We start from the raw sequence: 15,253 nt of genomic DNA, 5'->3' as shown, positions 1-15,253 counted from the left end.
GGGAGATGAGGAATTACAGTGGGTGAGGTGTGGTACTGGGTAGGGGAGATGAGGAATTACAGTGATGGGAGGTGTGGTATTGGGTAGGGGAGATGAGGAATTACAGTGGGTGGGGTCGGGGAGTGGTGAGAAGAATTACAGTGGGTGTGGTATTGGGTAGGGTAGATGAGGAATTACAGTGGGTGGGGCCGGGGAGATGAGGAATTGCAGTGGGGGAGGTGTGGTATTGGGTAGGGGAGATGAGGAATTACAGTGGGTGAGGTGTGGTATTGGGTAGTGGAGATGAGGAATTACAGTGGGTGGGGTCGGGGAGTGGTGAGAAGAATTACAGTGGGGAAGGTGTGGTATTGGGTAGTGGAGATGAGGAATTACAGTGGGTGGGGTCGGGGGGTGGTGAGAAGAATTACAGTGGGTGGGGTCGGGGAGTGTTGAGAAGAATTACAGTGGGGGAGGTGTGGTATTGAGTAGTGGAGATGAGGAATTACAGTGGGTGGGGTTCGGGGGGTGGTGAGAAGAATTACAGTGGGTGAGGTGTGGTATTGGGTAGGGGAGATGAGTAGGGAAGCCAATCCCGGGCCATTTTTTCAATCCCGGGTATCGGGATTGAAAAATGGTCAATCCCGGATACCTGGGATTGGCTTTAGACTGTGTCCGGCCGCCCCCCACGCCCCGCCCCTCCCGCCCTGCAGACATAAAAAACCCGTACAAACCTGCACAGCCAGGTAGCAGGTGAGGAGGAGCCGGCGGGTGAGTGCAGCGGAGCCGGCGGGTGAGTGTAGGGGAGCCGGCGGGTGAGTGTACGGGAGCCGGGAGGAGGCAGCGGGTGTGTACGGGGTGAGCCGGGAGGAGGCGGCGGGTGAAGACCGCCGTACTTTCTGGCTCGGCGGCTGCTGAAAGCGCAGCGTGACCTCACAGTCACAGGTCACGCTGCGCAGGGGGAGACAGGAGGAGGGAGCCGGGCAGCGTCTGAGCGTCCTGAGGACGCTCAACGCTGATCCCTCAATCCCCAGGATTGGAGCTTCCAGTCCCGGGATTAAATTCCGGCCGTTTTTGTGCCTAAATCCCGGGATCCCGCCGATCCCGGGATTGGCCTCCCTAGAGATGAGGAATTACAGTGGGTGAGGTGTGGTATTGGGTAGTGGATATGAAGAATTACAGTGGGTGAGGTACAGTGTCTGGTAGTGGAGGTGGGAGGATTTACAGTGGGGGAGGTGTCGGGTCGGGGAGTGATTGTGAGAGGAATTATAGTGGGTGGGGTGTTGGGTCGAGTAGTGGTTGTGAGAAGAATTACAGTGGGGGAGGTGTGGTATTGGGTAGTGGAGATGAGGAATTACAGTGGGTGGGGTCGGGGGGTGGTAAGAAGAATTACAGTGGGTGAGGTGTGGTATTGGGTAGTGGAGATGAGGAATTACAGTGGGTGAGATGTGGGGTCAGGGAGTGGTGAGAAGAATTACAGTGGGTGAGACATGCGGTTGGAGAGCGGTAGTGAGTGATGGGTATTTCAGTGTTTGAGGGATGGTATCTGAGTAGTAGTGGGTGAGAGGTACTGTATACAGCATTGATTGATGGGGGAGAGGTGTTTTGGTGGGGGGTGGATGAGGTAGTGTAGCACAGCCAGCAGTATTACCTCTGTGCCTGCACAAAACCAGTGCGTTAAATTCCCCACCACCATAGGTGACTACTATTGGCCTACCAAAATGTGCAGGGGGTGGGGGGGAAATCATATGCGAAGAGGGGAGGGAGATCAACGTTCTTGAGAGTAGGCGCTAGTTATGTGCCATGGTTTTAGCCACACCCACTATGCACCTTACACACCCACAGCACTTCATGCCCTCCACAGAGCTAGTCACACCCCCTATGTGGGCCCTTCATAAATGTCACCTCCAGGCCCATGTGGACCGTAGTCTGGCACTAATCTGTATCATAGTTATAAGTGTGAAAAGATAGAGGGGGTTCAGAGCTGATCGCCAGCGAGCGGTTTTTGCAGCGCTGCGATCAGATAGTCGCCGCCTACATTGGGAGTGTATTTTAGCTGTGCAAGTGTGCGATCGCATGTGTAGCAGAGCTGTACAAACAGATCTTGTGCAGTCTCTGCGCAGCCCAGGACTTACACAGCCGCTGCGATCACTTCAGCCTGTCCGGGACCGGAATTGATGTCAGGAACCCTCCCTGCAAACGCTTGGACACGCCTGCATTTTCCCAAACACTCCCTGAAAACGGTCAGTTGCCACCCACAAACGCCTTCTTCCTGTCAATCTCCTTGTGATTGCCTGTGCGTTCGGAAATTTTGCACCATCCCATTGCTGACCGGCGACCCCCGTTGTTGCGGTCCATCGCGCCTGCGCATTGCGGTGCATGCGCAGTTCAGATCGCAGGCTGTGAGAAAACGCAGCCTAGCGATCAGGTCTGAATCGTCCTCATAATGCTGGAAATGAAATACACTACAGTATGGTAATCCAGCACGGTTAGAGGCTGTTAGTAAATCCTAGTTACTACCATGCCTGTCATTGATAATTCCCATCATTAGACGGGTCCCGCTTGTGTTCATTACTTTACAGTTCATCCTTATCTAGCGTCACCCAATCTCCTGCTGGGACATTAAGCTGGATTTCCGACATGTTACCTTAGGGCAATCATTATTATGCATTTTAATTATGCAGTCGGTCCCCCCCCCCCCCTCCCCCCTCCTTAAGATTGCAAACCTTCCATTTGGCACATTAGCTTCCAGGAAGGGCCCCAGGATGGGACGCTATTGATATGGTGACCCATGGGCGTAATCAATGCACAAAGAACTTAATTATGTTATTGTTCACTGATTTATTCATGTGAAATTATAGGACGCAAGGTTTTTTTCAGTTTTGTTTTATTTTTAAATGAAGAATTAACAAATCGCAGATATTATATCTTGTTTTTTTAGCAATTAAAAAATAATGAGAATATAAATTAAATATGTTTAGTTTTATTTGCAGCCGGTTAGTAATGGAAGATTTTATTTTTTTATTTATTTATATATATATATATATATATATATATATATATATATACACACACAGTATGTATGTGTATTGGGGGTCAATCCGACCCGATTGTTCGCTGCATTTTTTGCAGCGCAGCGATCGGGTCGGAACTGCGCCGGCGCCGCAGTGCCTAGCGATCGCCTCTGAGGCGGTCGCTGGGCGGGAGGGGGCTGGACGGTGGCGTTAAGCCGCCATTTAGGGGGCGCGGTCCGGCCAACGCAAGCAGCCGCTGCGGGCCGGGGAGCGATGAGTAGCTCCCAGCCAGCACGCTAAAGCTGCGCTGATCGGGAGCTACTCTTGAAGTGCAAAGGCATCGCCGCTGTGTGATGCCTTTGCACTTCTGTGGGGGGGGGGGGGTGGCACTAAAATGCGGGGCGGACTATCCCTGTGCTGGGCGTCCCCCCGCATGTCAGTGTGAATGATCATGGCTGTGCTAAATTTAGCACAGCTACGATCATCTCGGAATGACCCCCATTGTCTTATGTCCTTAGGTGAATGTATGATAGCCTTACAATGTATGCAGCCTGTGAAGAGGTGTGACCTACAGCTAAAGCCAAGTTACCGTCCACTGTAGCCCAAAGAGCAGGTCCAGGTTATCATCCATAGGTCAGAGCATATCAATCACATCAGTGCTTACACTCTGTATCTCCTACCACATGCAGTGTCGGACTGGGGCATGAAGGGCCCACTGGGGGGGAATGCTGTTGTAGGGCCCCATGCTTAAGGGTATGGCCATGCTCCACTGGGGCTTGGCCAGCCACCACAGAGGTTTGGCTAACCATTACAGAGTACATCTTCTGTGCCCCTTGGTAAATATATAATAAACCATATTTTTGTGAAGCTGAATGTAACATATGTATAATGCATAATTCAAGTGCACTAGGATAGAGTCTGGAACCTGATCCCTAGAGGAGGAGGAGGAGGGGGGCCTACCGGTGGTTTCCCCTGTTCCCTGTGGGCCAGTCCGATCCTGACCACATGTACACACACACCAGGGGCGTTTCTTCCAACCCGGGCCCCCTCCTCTGAACAGCACTGTACTGCGCATGCACAGGTCTCCGGAAACATGTCGCCCGCCATGATCCGCGGACCAATTTGGCTACCGCGCATGCGTGGTGGCCATTTTGGCGGTGATTTCCGCTGTGTATTGAAATGGGTGCAGTGTGGGCCTCCCCTGGACCTAGGGGCCCGTGTGCACCGTAAACACTGCACCCATTATATAAACACCAATGACGCACACTACAGGGAGTGTACCAGTCACAACAGTCCCTGCTGGGCAGAGGACCGGGGGTAACTGGGCACATAGCAGCCTTCTAGCTCCTATATAATAGCCCAGATCTGTCACTCTGTGACTGTGTGGATAATGCTGGGCGTGGCTAGGAGCTCTCATTGGGTTAGCAGCAGGTCTATCACACCCAATCTACAGCTGATTGGGCGAGAAACACCCTCTCACACAGGTTACATCCAATGGGAGGTCCTGCCCTTTGGCTGCTGTGTGTTCACAAAGCAGGATTAACAATGGGGCTGATGGAGCTCCAGGTCCACACCCTAAAATAGGCCCACTGCATCTGCAGCAACACACCCTCCAACAATTTACACATAAAAATCACTACAAATTCAAAAAGGGGGCGTGACCACGGGTACAGTAGCGTGGCCACGCCCCTTTCTCCATACTTTTAATAAAAGTTTGGAGAGCCAAAAATCGGTACAGACCATAAAAAAAAAGGTCCTGTACCTGCCAAAAAGGTGCAGCTGGAGGGTATGTCACTGCATCTGCAGCAAGTCTCTGCGCTGTAGATAGGGGAAAAACATCCTTTTACTGCAGCGTCCTATGTCCTGCTGCCAGTCCGCCTGCCCCCTCCGGGATCAACAATCCCCACTCCCTAGCCGTGGCGCAGGTGTAACAAAACGCTGCTGCGGCCACCGGCATAGATGTGTATGAAAGTGGCGCAGCAGAAGGCTTTCATAGCCCTCCCTGCGCCGCATACTCTCTGAGCCCCCGGAACCTCCTCTGCGTGTGATGTCACAGAAGTGCCTCCCCGCCACAGCCGCGCCCAGATCCCTAGAGGCCCTGACTCCGCAACACAGCACCTGGGCTGTCGGCCTGGAAGCCCCGAGATGGCTAATGTAACTGATAGAGTGGGTGATTTTGCGGAAGGTAATGTCTGGACGCTGACACTGACACTGCACAGCACTCTCACCTTTTACGTTGATTCAGCCAGTCACTCAGTTCTGCCAGCCAGTCACTATTGTTAGTGCCGGTGTCCCAACGCGCCGCATTACAGGGAAGTACACACACTAAATAAGGTACACCTCCCAGCAGCCCTAAGCGCCAAAGCATTCCGCCCCTTAGGGCTGCTGGGAGCTGTAGTTTATTGAGTGCATCTTCTTCCCTGTAATGCGGCGCGTTGGGACACCGCGCTAACAATAGTGACTGGCTGCTGTGCGAGTCTCCGAGAGAGACACTGCCAAAGGGAGGACAGCAGCTTAGCTGCTTCCAGGAGGAGAAGCAGGAGAAACATTACACGCCCCTCCCCCACTTGCAGTACCTCCGGGCCCCACCCACAGCACCCCCACCGCGGCACACCCGCACTGGCTCTGGACCCCCACCCGCGGCACCCACGCACCCGCCCCTCCTCTACCCGCAGCACCACCGCACCAGCCCTCCCCCACCCGTGGCACCCCCGCAACCGCCCCTTCATGAGATCAAGTAGACGCCGCCTATGGGGGAGTGTATTTCTGCATAGCAAGGCTGCAATCGCTTGTGCAGCCCTGCTATGCAAAAAAAAAGTTTCCTGTAAAATAAGACCAGGGTCAGAGTTACCCTGTGCGATCGATCCAGTGATGCAGGTCCCGGAATTGATGTCAGACATCCGCCCTCCAAACGCCTGGACACGCTCACCACTCCATGAAAACGGTGAGTTTCCGCCGGTTCCGCCTTCCTCCTGTCAATCTCCTTGCAGTCGCTGCTGCGACCGCTTTCTTCGCTGGCGGCGTCGCTGCCCGGTGATGGCCGCCGCCGGGCAATGACACGCCTGCGCAATGCGGCCTCCGTGCATGCGCAGTTCCAACCCGATCGCATGGCTGTGAGGAAGCGCAGCGTGCATCGGGTCGGAATGACCCCCCATGTGTATTGTCCCTTGCAATGCGATGCGTGCTCCCGTCTAGTCCATATCTCAAGGCAAAATAGTATGTGTAGGCAGGTATTTTTGTACTACAGCACACATAGAGGGTCATTCAGACCTGATCGCATGCTAGCTTTTTTTGCAGCACTGCAATCAGGTCAGAAATGCGCTTGCGTATGCACCGCAATGCGCAGGCGCATCGCATGGGTACAAAGTGGATCGTTGCTGTGCGTTGAGTATTACGAAGAATCCATTCGCACAGCCGATCACAAGGAGATTGACAGGAAGAGGGCGTTTGTGGGTGTCAACTGACAGTCTTCTGGGAGTTTTTGGAAAAATGCAGGTGTGTCCAAGCGTTTGCAGGGTGGGTGTCTGACGTCAATTCCGGCCCCGGACAGGCTGAAGAGATCACAGTGGCTAAGTTCTCGGCAACTCAGAAACGACACAAAGTTTAGTTGTACCGCTCGGCTGCACATGCGATCGCACACTTGCACAGCTAAAATACACTCCCCTATCTGATCACAGGACTGCAAAAAACTGCTAGCGAGCGAACAGATCTGGATTAGGCCCATAGTACATTGGGGCTAATTCAGATCTGATCGCAGCAGCAAATTTGTTAGCTAATGGTCAAGACCATGTGCACTGCAGGTGGGGCAGATATATCATGTGCAGAGAGAGTTAGATGTGGGTGGGTTATATTGTTTCTGTGCAGGGTAAATACTGGCTGCTTTAGTTTTACACTGCAATTTAGATTTCAGTTTGAACACACCCCACCCAAATATAACACTGCACGTTACATCTGCCCCAACCCCCCCCCCCCCCCCCCCCCGCACTGCACATGGTTTTGCCCATCTGCTAACAAATTTGCTGCTGCAATCAGGTCTGAATTAGGCCCACAGTACATTGTAGTGTATTCAAAATCGGATATAGTTCAAATAGCATACCCCACTTAGTCCAAATTGCGTAGCACACATTGTATAAACTCAAATCACACCTAGCACAAATAGCACCGTATGTGGGCACCATTAGGACTGGGCTGCCGAGGGAGGGTTAGGCAGCAGGAAGGAGAATGTTAGGGCCAGGTTGCAGGGAGGAAGGGTTGGGGGAAGGGGGGGGGGGGGGGGGGGGGGGTAGACAGGGAGGGTTATACTACTTACCTACCAAGTGTCAGGATTACGTGCTTTGGGATTCTGACCACCGGGATCCTGATACCATCCCAATAAATGGCGCCAGCATCTACCAGCTCACTTCAGCCACCCCGCCCCTCAACTGCTACACGTGTCACCACTTCGCTCTCCACCCCCATTCCATCTCCTGCCCCTGACCCGTTCCTTCTACATAAACCCCACCATCGCTGTTCCTGGTCCCTCTTCTCTCCCATTGCTGCGACACACACATCAGACCTAACGTGTCATGACCTAATTTAGATCAAGGTCCAGGGTTATAATATATACAATTTATACAGATATATGAGTTGTGCTTCTATCTTCCTCTTTCCTGCTCTCTATTTTTCCCCTGCTGTGTCCTCTCTCTCTTCCTGCTCTGTCTCTTTTCCATCCTTCCTCTCTCTCCTCCCGTTACTTAATAGTGCATCGCTTAATAATTAAAATATTTTTATTACTAAGGACAACTAAAAGAACAAATAACTAATAGAGGTAATCTGCAGTCCCACTGTAAATAAAGATAAATATATGTTCTTCATCTGCAATATACTGTAATGTAAAGCTCTCTTCTCGCGCTCTAGAAAACTGTAACCCTGAGCTGCGCAGTGAGATTATACGCCGCCTGTCCGGGACTAACTAATGCCTGCACTTTAATTACATCTAATTAAATTTCAATTTTCTCTGATTTAATTGCATATACATGCACTGGATTACGGGTCTATTCTACTGTATATGTACAGTGAACAATATAGGAGACCCAATTTCATAGTTATTCATCTTTATACATTTAGGCATTTTCTTCTAATGCAGGTTCTATAAATAAACTTTATTAAGGACATTTATTCTCGGTAATTACAGTGTCGGGATTGCTTATTGAAGTAGTTACTGGACTTGAGTTTGTCTTCTCTTACGACCTGTGAACTGATAATACTCTTACTCCATGCTCCCAGGCTAATTCCCTCCTCACCATCCGTGATCACCAAGAGCCTAGCAGCCATTGTAATAAGCCCCAATTTCATGGGCCTTGGCGTGATTCCGGTGATATATCCCCTGGATTTAAAGCGGCAATTAATTATAGGGCAAAAACATTTTCTTATTTTAAGAATAGAAACTAATTGCGTCAGCAAATCAGAGCCTATTACATTTGGGCCTCAGACTGGTTATTTACTATATCAGTGTTTTCCAACCACTGTGCCGTGGCTCACTAGTGTGCCCTGAGCAGTCTCCAGGTGTGCCGCCATAGAAGCAGAGCCAGGCCCGTCAGTGTTTTGCCGCTACTGAGGCCCTGGAGCGATCGGTGGGTTTAGTGGTTGCAGAGCCAGGTCTAATTTTGGGCCCGGGCAGTGTTGGGCTCTTCTGGCTTTCTCAGATGTGGCTCAGGCGTTACCTATGGAGAAGCTGCGACATGACATCCTAGGACACGCAATTGCACCATGCATCACCATTATATGTGAATGTGCCTTGGCAATATTTAAATCTTGTTCAGTGTGCCGCGAGTTGTGAAAGGTTGAAAATCTCTGCTCTATATAAAAGAGGTTGGTGCGTTCCCCAGGTTTACAAAGTACAGATCACTCTATTTGAATGTATACATCATAATCTGACATTTCGGACCTAGCATGGACCTCTATCACGGCACACAGCATATGGAACAAATCAAACCTATATACTGTACCTCATATCACAAAGAAACCCCTCCCCACCAGTGACAAAATTAGGGCCAAAGTCAGAAGTGGCAAACCGGAAGACAAAAACAGCTGAAATGGATTCCTGTAACGGAGCGAATAGTGGGACTGTGGAAACACCATGAAAAGTTATATCTCCTGACCGATATCCTAAAACAGGGGTCTATTTACTAAGCATTGCATGGAGATAAAAGGGGTTTATGTACTAAGCTTTGGATGAAGATAAAGTGGACGAAGATAAGGTATCAGCCAATCAGCTTCTAACTGCCATGTCACAAACTAGGGCCCAAATGTATCACGCTTTAACAAGAGATAAAGTGGAGACGGATAAAGAGAGATAAAGTACAGCCAATCAGCCTCCTAACTGCCATTTGTCAAACACAGCATGTGACATGGCAGGTAGGAAGCTGATTGGCTGGTGCTGTATCTCTCTATATCCATCTCCATTTTATCTCTTGTTAAAGCTTAATACATTTGAGCCCGGGTTTGAAAAATAACAGCAGCTGATTGGCTGGTACCTTATCTCCATCCAAGGCTTAGTAAATAGAACCCAAAGTGAAGAGTGATAAAGTGGGGCGACTGATTCTGGACAAGCTGTCCAGCCACCAGCTAGGTGACCGGTGTATAGCTAGAAGCAGGGGACGCTGAATGATTATTGGATTTGATTACTGGAACCACACCTAACGCTGTCTGTACCATAATGACATTATCCTGAATAAACTACGACACACTGGTTCAGCAAGACATCTATCTATCTATCTATATATATATATCTATATATATATATATCTATATATATATATATATATATATATACACACTGCTCAAAAAAATAAAGGGAACACTTAAACAACACAATGTAACTCCAAGTCAATCACATTTCTGTGAAATCAAACTGTCCACTTAGGAAGCAACACTGATTGACAATCAATTTCACATGCTGTTGTGCAAATGGAATAGACAACAGGTGGAAATTATTGGCAATTAGCAAGACACCCCCAATAAAGGAGTTGTTCTGCAGGTGGTGACCACAGACCACTTCTCAGCTCCTATGCTTTCTGGCTGATGTTTTGGTCACTTTTGAATGCTGGCGGTGCTTTCACTCTAGTGGTAGCATGAGACGGAGTCTACAACCCACACAAGTGGCTCAGGTAGTGCAGCTCATCCAGGATGGCACATCAATGCGAGCTGTGGCAAGAAGGTTTGCTGTGTCTGTCAGCGTAGTGTCCAGAGCATGGAGGCGCTACCAGGAGACAGGCCAGTACATCAGGAGACGTGGAGGAGGCGGTAGGAGGGCAACAACCCAGCAGCAGTACCGCTACCTCCGCCTTTGTGCAAGGAGGAACAGGAGGAGCACTGCCAGAGCCCTGCAAAATGACCTCCAGCAAGCCACAAATGTGCATGTGTCTACTCAAACGATCAGAAACAGACTCCATGAGGGTGGTATGAGGGCCCGACGTCCACAAGTGGGGGCTGTGCTTACAGCCCAACACCGTGCAGGACGTTTGGCATTTGCCAGAGAACACCAAGATTGGCAAATTCGCCACTGGCGCCCTGTGCTCTTCACAGATGAAAGCAGGTTCTCACTGAGCACATGTGACAGATGTGATAGAGTCTGGAGACGCCAAGGAGAACGTTCTGCTGCCTGCAACATCCTCCAGCATGACCGGTTTGGCAGTGGATCAGTAATGGTGTGGGGTGGCATTTCTTTGGGAGGCCGCACAGCCCTCCATGTGATCGCCAGAGGTAGCCTAATTGCCATTAGGTACCGAGATGAGATCCTCAGACCCCTTGTGAGACAATATGCTGGTGTGGTTGGCCCTGGGTTCCTCCTAAAGCAAGACAATGCTAGACCTTATGTGGCTGGAGTGTGTCAGCAGTTCCTGCAAGACGAAGGCATTAATGCTATGGACTGGCCCGCCCGTTCCCCAGACCTGAATCCAATTGAGCACATCTAGGACATCATGTATCGCTCCATCCACCAACGCCACGTTGCACCACAGACTGTCCAGGAGTTGGCGGATGCTTTAGTCCGGGTCTGGGAGGAGATCCCTCAGGAGACCATCCGCCACCTCATCAGGAGCATGCCCAGGCATTGTAGGGAGGTCATACAGGCACGTGGAGCCCACACACACTACTGAGCCTCATTTTGACTTGTTTTAAGGACATTACATCAAAGTTGGATCAGCCTGTAGTGTGTTTTTCCACTTTAATTTTGAGTGTGACTCCAAATCCAGACCTCCATGGGTTAATAAATTTGATTTCCATTGATAATTTTTGTGTGATTTTGTTGTCAGCACATTCAACTATGTAAAGAACAAAGTATTTAATAAGAATATTTCATTCATTCAGATCTAGTATGTATTATTTTAGTGTTCCCTTTATTTTTTTGAGCAGTATATATATATATATATATATATATATATATATATATACTCTCTCTCTCTCTCCCCCCCTCTCTCATAGGAGTAGTCTTAAAATTGTCACCTAACATATTTTAGGTTTTGTCTCTTGAATGTTTTTCTTTTGTGAAATGCTGATTATCTTTTCTTATTGCTATACTGTATATATAAATGAGCTGCAATTCATTTCAAATCAGATCTTTTATTGTTTCCCTCTTAATAAATCTGATGAAAGGATAAATGGTGTTAGAATTGATTGTTATGTGACGCTTCTGCACGGCCGATGTGAATAAACACAGACCTCAGGTGACAGCACCGGAGAAGCAGAATGACATTGAGGTATAAGGCAGATTAATGCTAATCAGCAATTAAGAATCTAATCAATTAGATGCTGCCAGAGTTGGTTTATTCTCAGCAAATGAGGTGCGGTACGAGAAGTTTCTGTCCAATGTCACCAGAGCAGAGGACGCGGAATGTTCTCACCGGTGTACTGACTGCGGGAACTGTCTGCCTGGCCTTTTTTCGAGGTCAGCACCATTATGTATAATACATTCATTTTCAACAATCCCAAATCCCAGCCCCCCCCCCATGGTTTTCTCATAAGATGTCTCATCCCAAATTAAGAAATCTATCTATTTCAAGGGCATTCCAGAGCTTGGCCCCGTAGCTAGCACCACCTTAAGACGGCATTAGCCATTGTAACCTATAAACTATATATCACATCATTTACCCGGTAGTCGCCACTTGTGTATGCACTGTCTGATTACTGCGTATGCAAAGTACTGTAGATCCTGCAAAATAATGCACAGTGATCGCTAATGCAATCCATTTACACATCACAGGGACAGACTCCTACTGGACCCCTTGTTCCTGGAAATCATTATTAATACATCTGGGCATTACAGAATTTCTTATTACCGTGACTAGCGGCACTAAGAGATTCTAATTATCTGATAAAATAATAAATGGGCTTCTAACACATCACTCATGTCCTGATATACTCTGTGCTGCGGAGGACCCTGCTCCTCCCACTATATAACTCTCAGTCTGTGACTGCATGATGCCTCCATTCCCCTCCTCACATGATGTCACTGCCCCTGTCACATGCAGCCCTGTCCTCACTGACACATCACTCATCTCCTGATATACTCTGTGCTGCTGGGGACCCTGCTACTCCCACTATATAACTCTCAGTCTGTGGCTTCCTGCTGCCTCCATTCCCCTCCTCACATCATGTCACTGCCCCTGTCACATGCAGCCCTGTCCTCACTGACATATCACTCATCTCCTGATATACTCTGTGCTGCTGGGGACCCTGCTCCTCCCACTATATAACTCTCAGTCTGTGGCTTCCTGCTGTCTCTATTCCCCTCCTCACATCATGTCACTGCCCCTGTCACATGCAGCCCTGTCCTCACTGACACATCACTCATCTCCTGATATACTCTGTGCTGCTGGGGACCCTGCTCCTCCCACTATATAACTCTCAGTCTGTGGCTTCCTGCTGCCTCCATTCCCCTCCTCACATCATGTCACTGCCCCTGTCACATGCAGCCCTGTCCTCACTGACACATCACTCATCTCCTGATATACTCTGTGCTGCTGGGAACCCTGCTCCTCCCACTATATAACTCTCAGTCTGTGGCTTCCTGCTGCCTCCATTCCCCTCCTCACATCATGTCACTGCCCCTGTCACATGCAGCCCTGTCCTCACTGACACATCACCACTCCTGATATACTCTGTGCTGCTGTGAACATTCTGGTGATGTGGCCGGCTACAGGTAATTCCATCCTTAGCTGCTGCAGAACTGATGACATCACAGATGAACACACCATCAAAGAATCCACCATCTACAGATAACATGCATGTAATACACAGCAACTCATCACCAATCACAGAACATGGTATTTCACCGCAATGTAGGACTGTAGAACAGAACATTGAATGGTGTGTATATCACACAGGGTTTGTTTTGTGTTACAGCACCAGCGTTCAGCAGGGATAACATAAGGGAACAATGCAGGGATGATACCACAATGGTGTTGCTGATCTCACATTATAATGAGTGAATCCTACATTCATGAGATAATCGGCTGTTACACAGATGAGTGAGCGGGCAATGGTGCAGAACCCGGCACAGATGCTCCTCTGTCTGTCCCCTGCTACCGGGACTGTCTGCTGGGGCCGCACATATTGCCTTATAGTCACCCTATCCCCTCACACCAGCATTCAGACACCTTCTAGCTTAGCAAACTATGGCGCTTCAGTGGAACTACAAGTACCACAGTGCCCTTGTGTCATGGTACCCAGTGGAATGTGCTGGTGGCTCCTATATGTTTTCAGCGCCGTGAATGAGGGTGTGAATTGGTAGAGGCAGCAGCTCACGTCGGAGCATGTAACAGCACACGTATGATGCCAAGAGCTATGTAACACACTAAGGGGCACGAAGTCATATCCCGCATTTTACTGCAAAATATAGTTATTGGGTAATTAGTTACAGATAAAAGACTAATAGATCACAGCAACAACACATACAGCAAATAATAGTAGCAGCTAGTAATGCCTTGTACGATGGGTTATACCGGAACCGGAGAGGGTAACATGCCGCCGTAATAACCAAAGAACCCACTAAGCAGGAAATAACATACAGATGAACCATGTAGAAGTGCTTAATGGGATGTACTAAAGGCGAAAATCTGGGCAAAACTTAGAAAATACTATTTTCACAGATTTGGCCACATTACCATTTGTACTGTAGCACGTGAGCTTAGAGCCAGTGGGTAACGCCATCTTTAGATGGCATTATCCAATAGAGTTTTATGTCCTTCTTTCCGTGTCCTTCTAAGAAGGATCCATCCCAGCACCCCTCACGGCGGCGCACATCACCGGCATACCTCCCAACTTTGTAGCTGTTCAATGCAGGACCCCACAGGCGCCTAAGGAGACGCAAATCTGAAAGACGACAGAGCTTCGGAAAAGGGGCAGAGTTTCTGACAAAGGGACAGAGCTTCGAGGAACCCCTCCAATCCCATCACTGTGGGGGGATGCCAAGAAATCTCCGAGATGCTGGGCTGCTCCCCCCCCCCCCCCCCCCTGCACTGTGAATAGATGCTATGCAGGACACTTCCGGCCGCGGGTGGGACAGTCCCAGGAAAATGGGACTTGGGAGGCATGCACCGGGCCCTAAACCTGGAAGTCCTACTACAGCAAAGGATAGCTCTTATTGAGAGCACATTTCTAGGTACATACTGGTGTTATTACCGCCAGTATGTACCCGATAAGTGGCGGTATGTATCGCATTGCGGATATCATGCTTAGCGCACCCTGCCCCCTGTGAGAGGAAAGAGAACAGAGTATCTACAGATGACAATGGGATAACATAACATTCCATTTGATGCAAACAATATATATTTGTACATATAGAGAGGCGGACTTACAGTATAGAATGCAATGGGAAAATGTTGGACGGGGTTGGTACTAAAGAAACTGAGCAGAGAACCAGTAGAGCAGTGGTTCCCCAACTCTGCCCTCAAGGCACCCTGGCAGTCCAGGTTTTAAGGATATCCATGGCTGAGCCCAGATGGTTAAATCAAATTGACTGAGGTACTAATTAAGTCACCTGTGCCCCAGCATAGTTATCCGTAAAGCCTGGACTGTTAGGGTGTCCTGAGGACCAGGATTGGGAACCTCTACAGGAGAGAATGCCATAATTATTTCTATAGCTATACCTGGGGGACTAAGGAACCAAGGAAGAAAGGAATATTAGAAATGTCACCTTGGGGGAAGGCAAAATAAGAGTATGTTTAATAGCAGCAGAGTCCTTAAAGTCCAACCATCGAATCCAAGTGTCTCTGAAAGCCTCC

The sequence above is a fragment of the Pseudophryne corroboree genome, chromosome 11 (assembly GCF_028390025.1).
Source record: "Pseudophryne corroboree isolate aPseCor3 chromosome 11, aPseCor3.hap2, whole genome shotgun sequence".
Classification (NCBI taxonomy): Eukaryota; Metazoa; Chordata; class Amphibia; order Anura; family Myobatrachidae; genus Pseudophryne; species Pseudophryne corroboree.
Note: the sequence above shows the minus strand (reverse complement) of the source record.